Source organism: Epinephelus fuscoguttatus, linkage group LG11, assembly GCF_011397635.1.
Source record: "Epinephelus fuscoguttatus linkage group LG11, E.fuscoguttatus.final_Chr_v1".
NCBI classification, from domain to species: Eukaryota; Metazoa; Chordata; class Actinopteri; order Perciformes; family Serranidae; genus Epinephelus; species Epinephelus fuscoguttatus.
In genome coordinates, this window is record NC_064762.1 from 25,199,202 (window position 1) to 25,211,116 (window position 11,915).

Genomic DNA, 11,915 nt, shown 5'->3' on the forward strand with positions numbered 1-11,915 from the left:
GCAAGAGGTGTGAAGGGCGTGACATGTAACACCACGGCGTCAGCCTCCAGTATGACATAAAACATACGTGTCAACAGTGCATTCTAAACAATAACACAGGCATTAACGTGGCAATAACAATCATTTACTGACTCTGTTATCTGGAGGCTGATCTTGTCCTCTGCTTGGAGGGTAAGGAGCTCCCACATCTTACTGTTTTCCAGTATGACATAAAACATACGTGTCAACAGTGCATTCTAAACAATAACACAGGCATTAACGTGGCAATAACAATCATTTACTGACTCTGTTATCTGGAGGCTGATCTTGTCCTCTGCTTGGAGGGTAAGGAGCTCCCACATCTTACTGTTTTCCGAATTTACTGACATTTTTAGCTGCGGTTCCTCTTCTTTGAGTTAGCCACTAACTGCTAACAGCTACTTTTTAAATCTTCCACAGTGGGTTGCACGCATAATACATCATCAAGACGTCACACTTGTGCGCCCATGATCCCGTCCTGCCAGCTGCCCTGACACTGTTATTACTGCACGTAGCAGCTTAAAGGGGAGATCACTCCGTCCCCCCATTCTGTGTTTGTACCTTATATATAGAACAGTGAGGTGGCATAATGGTGTGAAATTCCCACCTTGAACAGGCAGTGTAAAAGGGGCTATTGTTTCTATATGACCTCAGACCTAGTTTGGCATTTCAGTACCGCAATTTGTTGTTACTCATCGGCCCACATAAACACTAATACCCTGGGTACTCCAGCTTCTTCCCACAGTCCAAAGACATGCAGGTTAATTGGTGACTCTAAATTGACCGTAGGTGTGAATGTGAGCGTGAATGGTTGTCTGTCTCTATGTGTCAGCCCTGCGATAGTCTGGTGACCTGTCCAGGGTGTACCCTGCCTCTTGCCCAGTGTCAGCTGGGATAGGCTCCAGCCCCCCGTGACCCCCAACAAAATAAGAGGTTATGAAAGTGGATGGATGATATATCTCCAATAGAGGTTGATCAATTTATTGGTTTGGCTGAATAATCTACACCAATGGGATGTTTTACAAACTATTGTTTTCGGCAGAACTTGGCTCTTACAGTGGCCGACAGCTGAACAGCCTCCGCCCGTGACACAGTGAAGTGCCTGCATTACTGACTGGAGAAGAAGAGGGTTGTGTTAAATGATCAGTGGCTACAACTCCAGTTAAAGCAGGTCCCATCTGCTGTATTAGTGTGTCTAAGTTTATTGCTCTTCGTTTTAACATGTAATTGCATGATATTTTTGGCAGAGCCACAGCAGCTGATCTGGCCCTGTAAACATGAAAGTCTGTGACGGAGTGAATGCCACACTTCTTGTCTCAAATGAAAAGCCCTCATTTCAAATTAAAAACTGTCCAGCATTTCAGAGCCAGTCTTTTTTTGATGTTCAATGAATCATGAAATAATTTCAATATTCTGAAAATACAAAATGACTCAACAATCTTTGTAACTCTTGTTACAATTTACATTTGAATTTTTTTTTCAGTCCTGTCCATTAGCAATTACAAAGTGCTCCAAAGTATTTGAATTACTGCTTTGAATGCAGGCTCCATACACAAAGTCAAGGTAATGCCATTGTGTACCTGAGAACCTCAGGTTGACTTTGAGGGAAGATAATAACTAAAAGAAATCACTCCCACCTTTATTTTTCACAGTTAGTCTGATGTTCAGCTCCAGATTTATATATTTATTTAGACATTTACTACTTTGAGTTTGATATGCTGTGATCTAGATTCGTTCATTTATTTAGGTATCTACTACCTGACTTGAATAGTCAGTCCAACAGTTATTTGAGCATCATCCAGTTTTTGATAAAAGTGGTTGGAGTGTGGGGTTTGATATCGGCCCATCAATCAGCTATCTGCTTTTTCCTGCTCCAAACCATCATCAATATATTGGCCTTTGCTGCAGTTGATCGAAATTGTTAAAGTTAGGTAAGTTAGAGAGTAATAATGTCGGTTCCTGTGTCTTTTTAATTAATGGCCCAGCCGTACCACTGCTAAGATACTATCCATGTTTTTGGGAGACATAACCCCACAGCCTTGTGGCAATTGTAATGGGTTGTTGAGAGTATCATTATAAGGATTTGGAGAAACATGGAAAGGATCAACAACAAGAGATTGATCCACCATTGACTAGTCAAGGACAATAGCCCCAGCAAATTCTCACCATGCTTTGGACCAATGCTTTCGGCTGTTTGTTGCGTAATTTAAGAGCACCTATTAGCCTCTCATCTGTGTCCTACTTGTTACTGGATTCATGAGCAGCTGTTCATATCTGTAAGCAGCGTCCAATCCAGCGCAGAACAGCTTGGTGACTGCTGTTGACGCAATGAGACTAACACATGGTCACGTGTTGTGGAACATGCCATCAGCTCCCAACACCACACTGACATGACGCCTCGTACAGGTAAGCAGCAGTGATGAAGATATCACTGTTAGTGGATGGCAGTTTTGGCTTTATTAAGTTATTTATGACCATTACATGAAGTTGTCATTAAGACATGTTTCTCAGCATTTTTGGGTCCTGACCCAAAAATGTGTCTCCAGTCCCCAGTGATTAAAACATTGCTAAGTTGTCATAACAATATAACTCAGTTTGAGAAAGCAGCCAAATGAAAACAGTGTTTATTGGAGACATACATTTGGCCAAAGGGAATGTGATTGCATTGGTTCTATCAGTCTGTCTTTGGAAGCTGGATGGATACGGTGATGTGCCATACAGTGTCACTGTTATGAATGTCTGAGTTGACGCTGGACCAGGACAGGGTTTCAGTGAGGTAACGTTAGTGACGGTAACAACCCCATGCATTCATTGTACTGCAGATTTTGGTGTTTTTTCAGGTGGTTTAACAAATTTGTTGTGTTGCTTTCTGGCGCAGGCACAAGTCTCATGCACTCTTTGACCAATTTGTTCTCTCCTAAATCTGAAATACTTCCAAACAACAGATGATGACAGTTAGTGAGCAGATGATTGTCATTTTTCCCGTCTACAGCTGCAACATTCAGGAAGGATTTTCTCAGGCGGTTGCTGCAGGGTGCACGCATAGCTAAGGTTGCAGCAGTAGGAGATATTCACAGTACAATTACCATCTCAGAAAATATTGCGGTTTCACCATATCATGGTATTACAGAATGTATATTATTATCAGTCAGAAGGACCCTCAAAGGAATGAAAACAGAAGGGTTATTTTTGGTTAAACAAACGTTTTATTACTATAATTGAAACTTGAAACCATTTTGTTCACTGTGTAAAATATTGTAGATAAGCACATGCACATGGTATGATAGCTGTCAGTTTTCATATCACAGTAAACCTTGAAACCGGTATATGGCTGCAACCCTACGCATAGCAGACAGCTCTTCATAAAATGGAGGGTTAGGTTTGGCTTAGTTCAGGAAGCGCTTGATTTAATATGCAGCAGAGTTTTAGAGCATTTTAGACAGCATTGCAGTTGATCATGTTCGTTCAATTGTGGGAAGCCAAAATTGTGATGGTGATCAATATTTGATTAACTGTGCCGCTGCTGTATCTTCCAAATTGGGGATATAGAGATTATATCTTTCAAATCTAATCAAAGCTAACCCATATACTTTCTCATGTTGTTGCCCTGTGCAGTGGTGTGAGGTCTGCAGCAGAGATGGCAGAGTTGTTACGGGCACTTGTGTGGAAGCCCGGTGTTTGAATTTAAATGAGCCAATGTACTATGTGGAAAATTGGTCCAACTAGCATGGACTTCAATTTTAGTGCATGGAAATACAAACAGGATGAAATATGTCACTTCCATTTAGAGCTGCAACAAAAAGTTAAGTAGTTGTCAACTGTTAAACTATTTTACAACTAATTTAACAATAAGTTAATTGGTTTGAGTCATTTTTTCAAACAAAAAGAAATCAAAATTCTCTGATTCCAGCCTCCTAACTTAAAATAATTTCTGCTTTCTTTACTCCTCTATGACAGTAAACTGAATATCTTTGGGTTGTGGACAAAACAAGACATTTGAGGGCGTCATCTTGGGTTTTGGAAAACACTGATTAATATTTCAAACTTTTATAACAGCTAATCAGTTAATTGTGAAAATAATCTACAGATTATAGCTGCTGCGCAGGGATGGGTCAGGTGTGGGAATTTTTAGGCAATTCTGAGCAACAAGCAGAAGAATTGGAAGACATTTAGGAATTTAGCAACACAATCTGCCTTTTGCATCAGCTGAAGCTTGAACTCACAACCTCTGAGACTAAGAATCAATTTCTATCTCACTGAGCTAATTAGTCAGTGACAATTCATGTGTAGCTTCACAAACTGACTAAGCCAGACGTGCAGGTTTAGCAGCCGTCCATGCATGGAAAAGCAGATTTCAAACCACTGTAAAAAATTCAGTTATCGAAACAAAAATCTGAAAATACACATATTGCATCTAGACAGCATGGAGATGTTGGTAATTTGTTTGTAACAATGATTGATTTGCTCCATAAGTGAAAAACTGATGTTTAAAAATGCCATTTTTACATTGACTCCAATTGTTCGCATGAGAGCAAAATTCAAAATGCTGTCAAAAATCCAGTTTTTGAGATAAAATTCTGAAATTTGCCACACATCATCTACCATGACTCTAGAATTTTGTTATTTTATTCATTAACATTGAAGATTTATTTAGCAAGAATTTGCATGTATATGTTTACAGTACCGTTTACAGTCAAACATTTTGATGCACTGTAGGCTCAATTCTTGATAAATCAAAAATCTGAGAAACGTAGTTTTTGTAGGGCAGTCTGAAGATGCTCTGTAGCAAGTTTGGTGTCAATTGAGCAAAAATTGTGGGAGGAGATAGGTTTAAGAAGTTTTACAGTTTTGGAAAAAAAAAACCAGAGTGATAAACTTCATAATTTTTAATAGGTTTAAATGAAAGTTGTGAAGTTATAGCACGTATGGTTGATTTGTTATGAATTTTCAAAATTTTGAACTTTATCAGGACTATTGGCTTGAGTTTACAGCTGAGGATATCTGGCATGAGACTGGACCTTTGTGAGTTTTCACCCATGGGAAGTATGATTTCCTCGGAAGAAGAAAGAAGAAGAATACCTAGGATTACAATAGTGTAGCTTAGCTGCCAGGACCCTAATAAATTAACAATAAAAGAAACCTGTTGCAGCCCTGTTTCCAATGCATTGATTGTGTTTTTAACCGACAGGCTGTTTTTGTACCATATTTTACCACACTGGTTCACTGCATCAGTGATACCACTTAAATTAAAAAAACATGACGAACACCAGTCTTTTTATGTTTTATAGAAAAGAATTAAACTAATCTTAATATTTTAATCTCCGGAACACTGCAGTAGAAACAGAGCTCTTGATTTGTACCCTTTAAATGATTTAATTTTGTGCACTGTGAAATGCCATGCATGCATAAAATCAGTCTTTTCATCACAACAAAAGTATTAGCTTTGAAAATTGTCGCTCCATTAGGCAATTATTATAATGGAGGGTTTGGTGGCTGTTGCTCATCATCTTTCTGCCCCATCAGCCTTCAGAAGCTGATGAGCCACCATTTCTCTGGCTCCTTCAGAAATCAAATCTTGCCTGAGCCCCCTGAAACGACCACAGCTGTTTCGTCCTGACTCTGTGATTGAACAGGTTGAGTAGAGCGGGCTGCTGTGCATTTCTTTGGAACAGTCTCTGCTCTTATATAAATATACCATACAGGTTCCAGTGGACCTCTAAGCTACAGGCTAGCTATTGATCATCAGGAAAATACAATAGAAAGGATATGAGGCATGTCTAATGTATCCCACAGGGAGTTCATGTAATGAGGCACACATACTGTATGTACGGTGTCTGCTCGATTTCAGTAGATTGGGCGCATCACAGTCTTCCACCCACATAGTTGACCCCTGTGACACCCACACCGCTGTTACCCACCACTATTATTGTGCATATTAAATGATTGATGGGAGAACAATACAGTAGAGAGCAATTATGAGCTCTTATCTAGTAAAGCAGGATAAGAACAAATACTCTGTTCCTTACAAGACTATTGATTTACTCTGCAATTGAAAACATGTTTTAGTTAAGTTCCGTTTTTCAAAAGAGAGAAAGGAAGAAAGAAAGTAGATTTTTATTCTTTTTGCATGGCCTGTCAGCCTCTGTTTCTTTTCTTGTGTCCATCTTTGGGTTCTGGGCCTGGATTTTACTTGATACTTACATGTTGAGGACTCTTTAGGCTCTCTTTGTTGGAGAGGGAGAGTATGTGACCTTCTGGTCACATACTCTGGGTGTGACCAGAAGTTTCTGGGTGGGGTGTTAGGGTGCTTTCAGACCTAGAGTTGTCTTGCTTTGGTCTGAATCAGCGACTAACTTTGTCACAAAGTTGCATAATTGCCTAGAGTTGGTTCGTGTTCTCACGGCAGCATTTACAAGCGGACCAGATCAAATGCCTGCATGAGAAAGCTGCTCTTGATTGGTCAGAATTTCCATGTGGGAATAATCCAGGAAGTAAACAAAACGTTGAAGAAGAGTACACTTGCAAGATAAATGTGACACTTACTAATGTCACAATGGAGGGACAACTACGCAGGTTGATGCTCATCATGGACTATATTGCTGTCATTGTTCATTTTAGTCAAACCATACAGTTTGAAAACGAGGCGCGGCTCATCCATGCCCTGATGTGCTGATCTTGATTGAGATCATGGTCATTCAGGGGAGGGAACACTTTGAAGAACTCCTGACCCTGACTGGTATGTGTGCAATTAGGTGACCAATTAAATGTTGGCAGCCTTGCTGTCAGCAACAGAAACACTAGTTGGTTAAACCTATTTTTAAGATACTCAGAGGAAAATGGGAGGAGTTTGGGTCAGCATGCAAGACTAACCAGTGACTCTGAACATCAACAGCTCTTTCTCTTTCACTCTCTTTTTCACACACATGCATAAATACATCCATGTCCTCTCAGACTTAAGTGCACGTCCGCTTGACCAGTACAGGTCAAGTCTATGGTAGGCCTATGTCCAGCCACACACACACCCGTGCCGGCTGGATGTCTTCTCACTAGGCGGACTGAGAGAGGTGCTTAGGTTTGCCACGAGTTCGGCGCACTGCAGATCCTGAGAAGCCTGGCTGTATGTTTGTTTATCTCAATTTCAGCCACACTCATGCATCAGAGTTACCAAGTGAGTGAATGCGTTTTTGAATGGATATGAGTCAGGATGGTAAAGACAGGGTTGGGTGATATTGAAATTCCCCAACTGGCGATACTGCTTTATACAGAATTATCATAAAAAAAAAGAAAAAAGCTGAAGAGATAAACACACTTAGATGTAAGTATCCATAGACTGGTGACGCATATGGTATAATACCCGTAAGGTAAGGTAATAAGGTAAGGTAATAAGCGCTATTTTACAGAGAGATCAGATCAATCAACTGATAAGGTTTTTTTTTTTAATTCAGTAACATGTTAAACTGCTCTCAGTTATGCCACTGTTGACTGTCACATTTACGTTTTGTTACCTTTGATTGAGACAGTTTGCTACACTGTATTAGTTTGTTTGTTAGTTAACTCTCGTCCAGCCACTCACATGGTCTCTCTTTTTCCTTTTATTTCATTCCTATATCAATGTCCTCTTCGGCGTCTTCACCTCTACCTAGGGCTGGGCGTTATGACCTCAAATCATCAAAACTAATGAACATTTTTTCTCGATTTCGATTACTGAACGATTATTTTTTGCCCTCATAGTTCACTGACGAGGTTTGTATTGTAAATATGCCCGACTGTTGAAGCTGGAATATTTTTTCACTGAAAGAGTGCATAGCTTAAATAATTGAAGGAAACACACAAATGAACTGTTTATGGTTATTTATTGAATATTTCGATATTTTGAATAATGTGTAGCCTTTGTAAATGCTTGTGTTATCGAGAGCTGCTTTGTGGAGGCACTTGTTGCTAGGCGCGTGTCAGTCTCTTTCCTTTTTTTTTTTTTTTTAAAGCTCTGCACTGTTCATATTCACTAACGTGATTGTGCTTTAAGTGCTGAAACAAATGAGTGGTATTAGCTTTGGTCGTTAAAACGTTTTTTCACCAGTGTTTACATTTGATTTCATTCTGTTCGGTGTCGTCTTCACGTAAGCCAAACTATGTCCGAGCGATGGACGCGGCATTTCTCTTTGCACAAGTTGCTCAGTTGGCTCTGTGTTTGAGTTCTCCTTCATGTTGCTTCCAGGTCTCGGACTGGACGGGGTAGAGTCACATTTTTAAGGGGCTACCACGTAAACACAGACACGGTGGGGAAGGTATTAACTGAATGTCAAAAAAGAACCGAAATTACCGACATGGACAACAACAGACATTGTGGGAATGAAAGAGACAACATGGTCCCCATTATAAGTCAGTGTGCCATCAAAATGATTTGGAAGCTTTTATTTTACAGTAAAAATGTTGCATAATGTTGTTTTTAACCCTGTGACCAGATGTATCAGTGAACTCTAGGTTACTCTTGTTATCTGCGCACCGCCTTTCAAGCTGTTAAAATATTGATATTGAAAATGACCATTGATTTTTGTCCACTGATTATAATTGTGTCAGCGCTACATTGTCACATAACCTTTAATTCCCCGCAGCTCAGCCAATTATATAAAAAGACTGCGGTTTGGAAAGAAAAGCCAAATTAGTCATTTAATGGTGTGATTCTCTGCCTCAAATAAAGATAATTGCTTTGTGTGCTTCACACCTCCCACACTGTGTTGCTTGTCTTGTGGTAAATAACAATAGAGGTGCTGATAATATTGGCACATGAAGCTTTCCACCAGATGCATCCTCGTCCTGACTGAACATTTTTTGCATTTAATGTCATCTCAGGCTGCTCATTAGCTGTGACCAACCAAATGTAACGTTTGTCATTAGTCAAACGTTCTTAACTCAAACAAACACCAAACTGTGTGCGCCCGATTCTCTGTCAACAAGTGTTGCTGGCATTAGTGAACCAGGATGACCCTCGATTCAAGAAGCATTTGAATGAGTTGTAACTACTTTAGACCACTGAGGTAAGATTCCCTCCAGTGTAGATAATAAGGCATCATTAGCATTTGATAGACAGATTGGCTTCTGTAATGGTGCCTTCTTGAACTGGCCTCATTACTCACATTTGAGAGCATCTCTCGTTCCTCCAAAGTCCCAAAGAGCCTCCCTTTGAATATGAATGTGACCTCAGTCTGCAGTTGGAGGGAATCAAGATAAACGAGAGTCATATAAAGCTCCAGCTGAAACACAAGCAGAGCTGACTGCAGGGCATTTGTGCCTCGCAGCATCTCGGCACGACGGTCTTGAAGAAAGGAAAGCGGTGGTCACTTAAAATTATTAATCTACACACTCTTTGTCCAATTTATCATACACCCAAGGATGGAAAGTGTACCAGAATATTATACTCAATAGGACTAAACTAACATAACCTGGACTTTTGTTTTTTTTTTGTATAAATCAGGAATTACAGTCTGGCTGAAATGGCCTTGTTAAAGTCTGGGTAAAGCAAAATCAGATATTTCTTTCTTAACATCATTTTACATGTTAGAAAGTACTGCACTGTCGAGTTAGGCCGTTGAACTGTTTTTCATCATTTCTGTGTCCAGAATTTTTTGGGTGAGCCAAAATGCCTGCTCGAAGATGCACTACAGTGATCTAACATAACCCTTCCCTACTATATACAGTCAGGTCCATAATTATTTGGACAATGATACAGTTGTCATCATTTTGGCTCCGTACACCACCACAATGGGTTTTAAATGAAACAATGAATACCTGCTTAAAGTGCAGACTCTCAGCTTTCATTTAAGGCTTTTTTCAAAAATGTAGCATGAACCGTGTAGGAATTACAACCATTTCTTCACACAGTCCCCCAACTTTAATGGCTCATAAGTATTTGGACAAACTAACATAATCACCAATTAAACAGTCAGTTTTAATACTTGGTTGCAAATTCTTTACAGTCAATGACTGCCTGAAGTGTTGGACACATAGAGATCACCAGATGCTGGGTTTCTTCCCTGGTGATGCTCTGCCAGCCCTTTACTGCAGCCGTCTGCACTTCCTGCTTGTGTTTTGGGTGTTTTGCCCTCAGTTTTGGCTTCAGCAAGAGAAACGCATGCTCAGTGCATGCAGAACATTCCACTTCTTTGCCTTAAAAATGTCTTTGGTTGCTTTTGCAGTATGCTTCAGGTCATTGTCCAACTGCACTGTGAAGCATCGTCCAATGAGTTTTGAAGCATTTAGTTGAATCTGAGCAGATAATGGTGCCCCAAACACTTCAGCTTTCATCCTGCTGCTCTTGTCAGCAAGACAAGACTTCACTAAAATAAATACAGAGGGTTTATCACAAGATGCAAACCATTGGTTAGCCTTGAAAATGGAAGGCCAGATTAGAGTTTGTCAAAAACCATCTAAAAAGCCTGTACAGTTGTGGAACAGCATACTATGGACAGATAAAACAAAGATCAACTACCAGAATGATGGGAAGACAAGAGAAGGAAGAAGGGAAGGAACTGCTCACGATCCAAAGCACACCACCTCATCAGTGAAGCATGGTGGAGGAACTGTTATGTCATGGCCATGTATGGCTGCCAGTGGAGCTGGTTCTCTTGTATTTATTGATGATGTGACTGCTGACAAGAGCAGCAGGATGAAAGCTGAAGTGTTTGGGGCTACATTATCTGCTCAGATTCAACCAAATGCTTCAAAACTCATTAGACGATGCTTCACAGTGCAGTTGGACAATGACCTGAAGCATACTGCAAAAGCAACCAACGACATTTTTAAGACAAAGAAGTGGAATGTTCTGCAATGGCCAAGTCATATCATCTGACCTGAATCCAACTGAGCATGCGTTTCTCTTGCTGAAGCCAAAACTGAGGGCAAAACACCCAAAACACAAGCAGGAAGTGCAGACGGCTGCAGTAAAGGGCTGGCAGAGCATCACCAGGGAAGAAACCCAGCATCTGGTGATCTCTATGTGTCCAACACTTCAGGCAGTCATTGACTGTAAAGAATTTGCAACCAAGTATTAAAACTGACTGTTTAATTGGTGATTATGTTAGTTTGTCCAAATACTTATGAGCCCTTAAAGTTGGGGGACTGTGTGAAGAAATGGTTGTAATTCCTACACGGTTCATGCTACATTTTTGAAAAAAGCCTTAAATGAAAGCTGAGAGTCTGCACTTTAAGCAGGTATTCATTGTTTCATTTAAAACCCATTGTGGTGGTGTACAGAGCCAAAATGATGACAACTGTATCATTGTCCAAATAATTATGGACCTGACTGTAAATACTATGTTACTATTGACTTTAGAGCACTTAGTATCAGTGTCGTTTCTTCCACCCACTGTGTTCAGCTGCGAATTTGCTCCATCCAACAAGCTCTCTGAGCTCTCTCAGTCTAATAAGTATGTGGATAAACATCTCTGTTAAATGACGCAATCATATAAACACACACTAAGCAGCCATCACTGAAGTACATTTCAGTCTCTCTGGCTGACTTGGCTACCCAGCCCATCAGCAGTTACTGCTCACTGCTGTGGGTTTGTATTTCATGCTAACATTAGCCACTATTAACTGCTGAACGAGAGGCCATAGCCGCACAGCGCCTCTCGTTCCAGACAGTATGTTGCCTGTTCCATCATGTGGGCTGCCTTGTTGAGCACATTGTCACCGAGAACATTGTATTCAACACAGTTTCAAAAGTAGTATGATAGTTAAACGTATCGTTCGGTTTGTAATGTGTACTAAACCGAAAGCCTTGTACCAAACGGTATAATATGAATACATGTACTGTTGCACCTCTGTTACAACTCAAGTAAAAGCACTTGTAGTTTAAAGAAAGTTTATTTGAACTCAGTGTAGACATTACAGATGGCAAC

At 40.2% G+C, this 11,915-nt stretch overlaps 1 protein-coding gene across 1 annotated transcript in view; it reads left to right on the forward strand.

Annotated features, from left to right (window-relative positions):
- The window catches only part of aven (apoptosis, caspase activation inhibitor), a 61,712-nt gene that overhangs the window by 20,008 nt on the left and 29,789 nt on the right, over positions 1-11,915 (forward strand). The window lies entirely within an intron of this gene.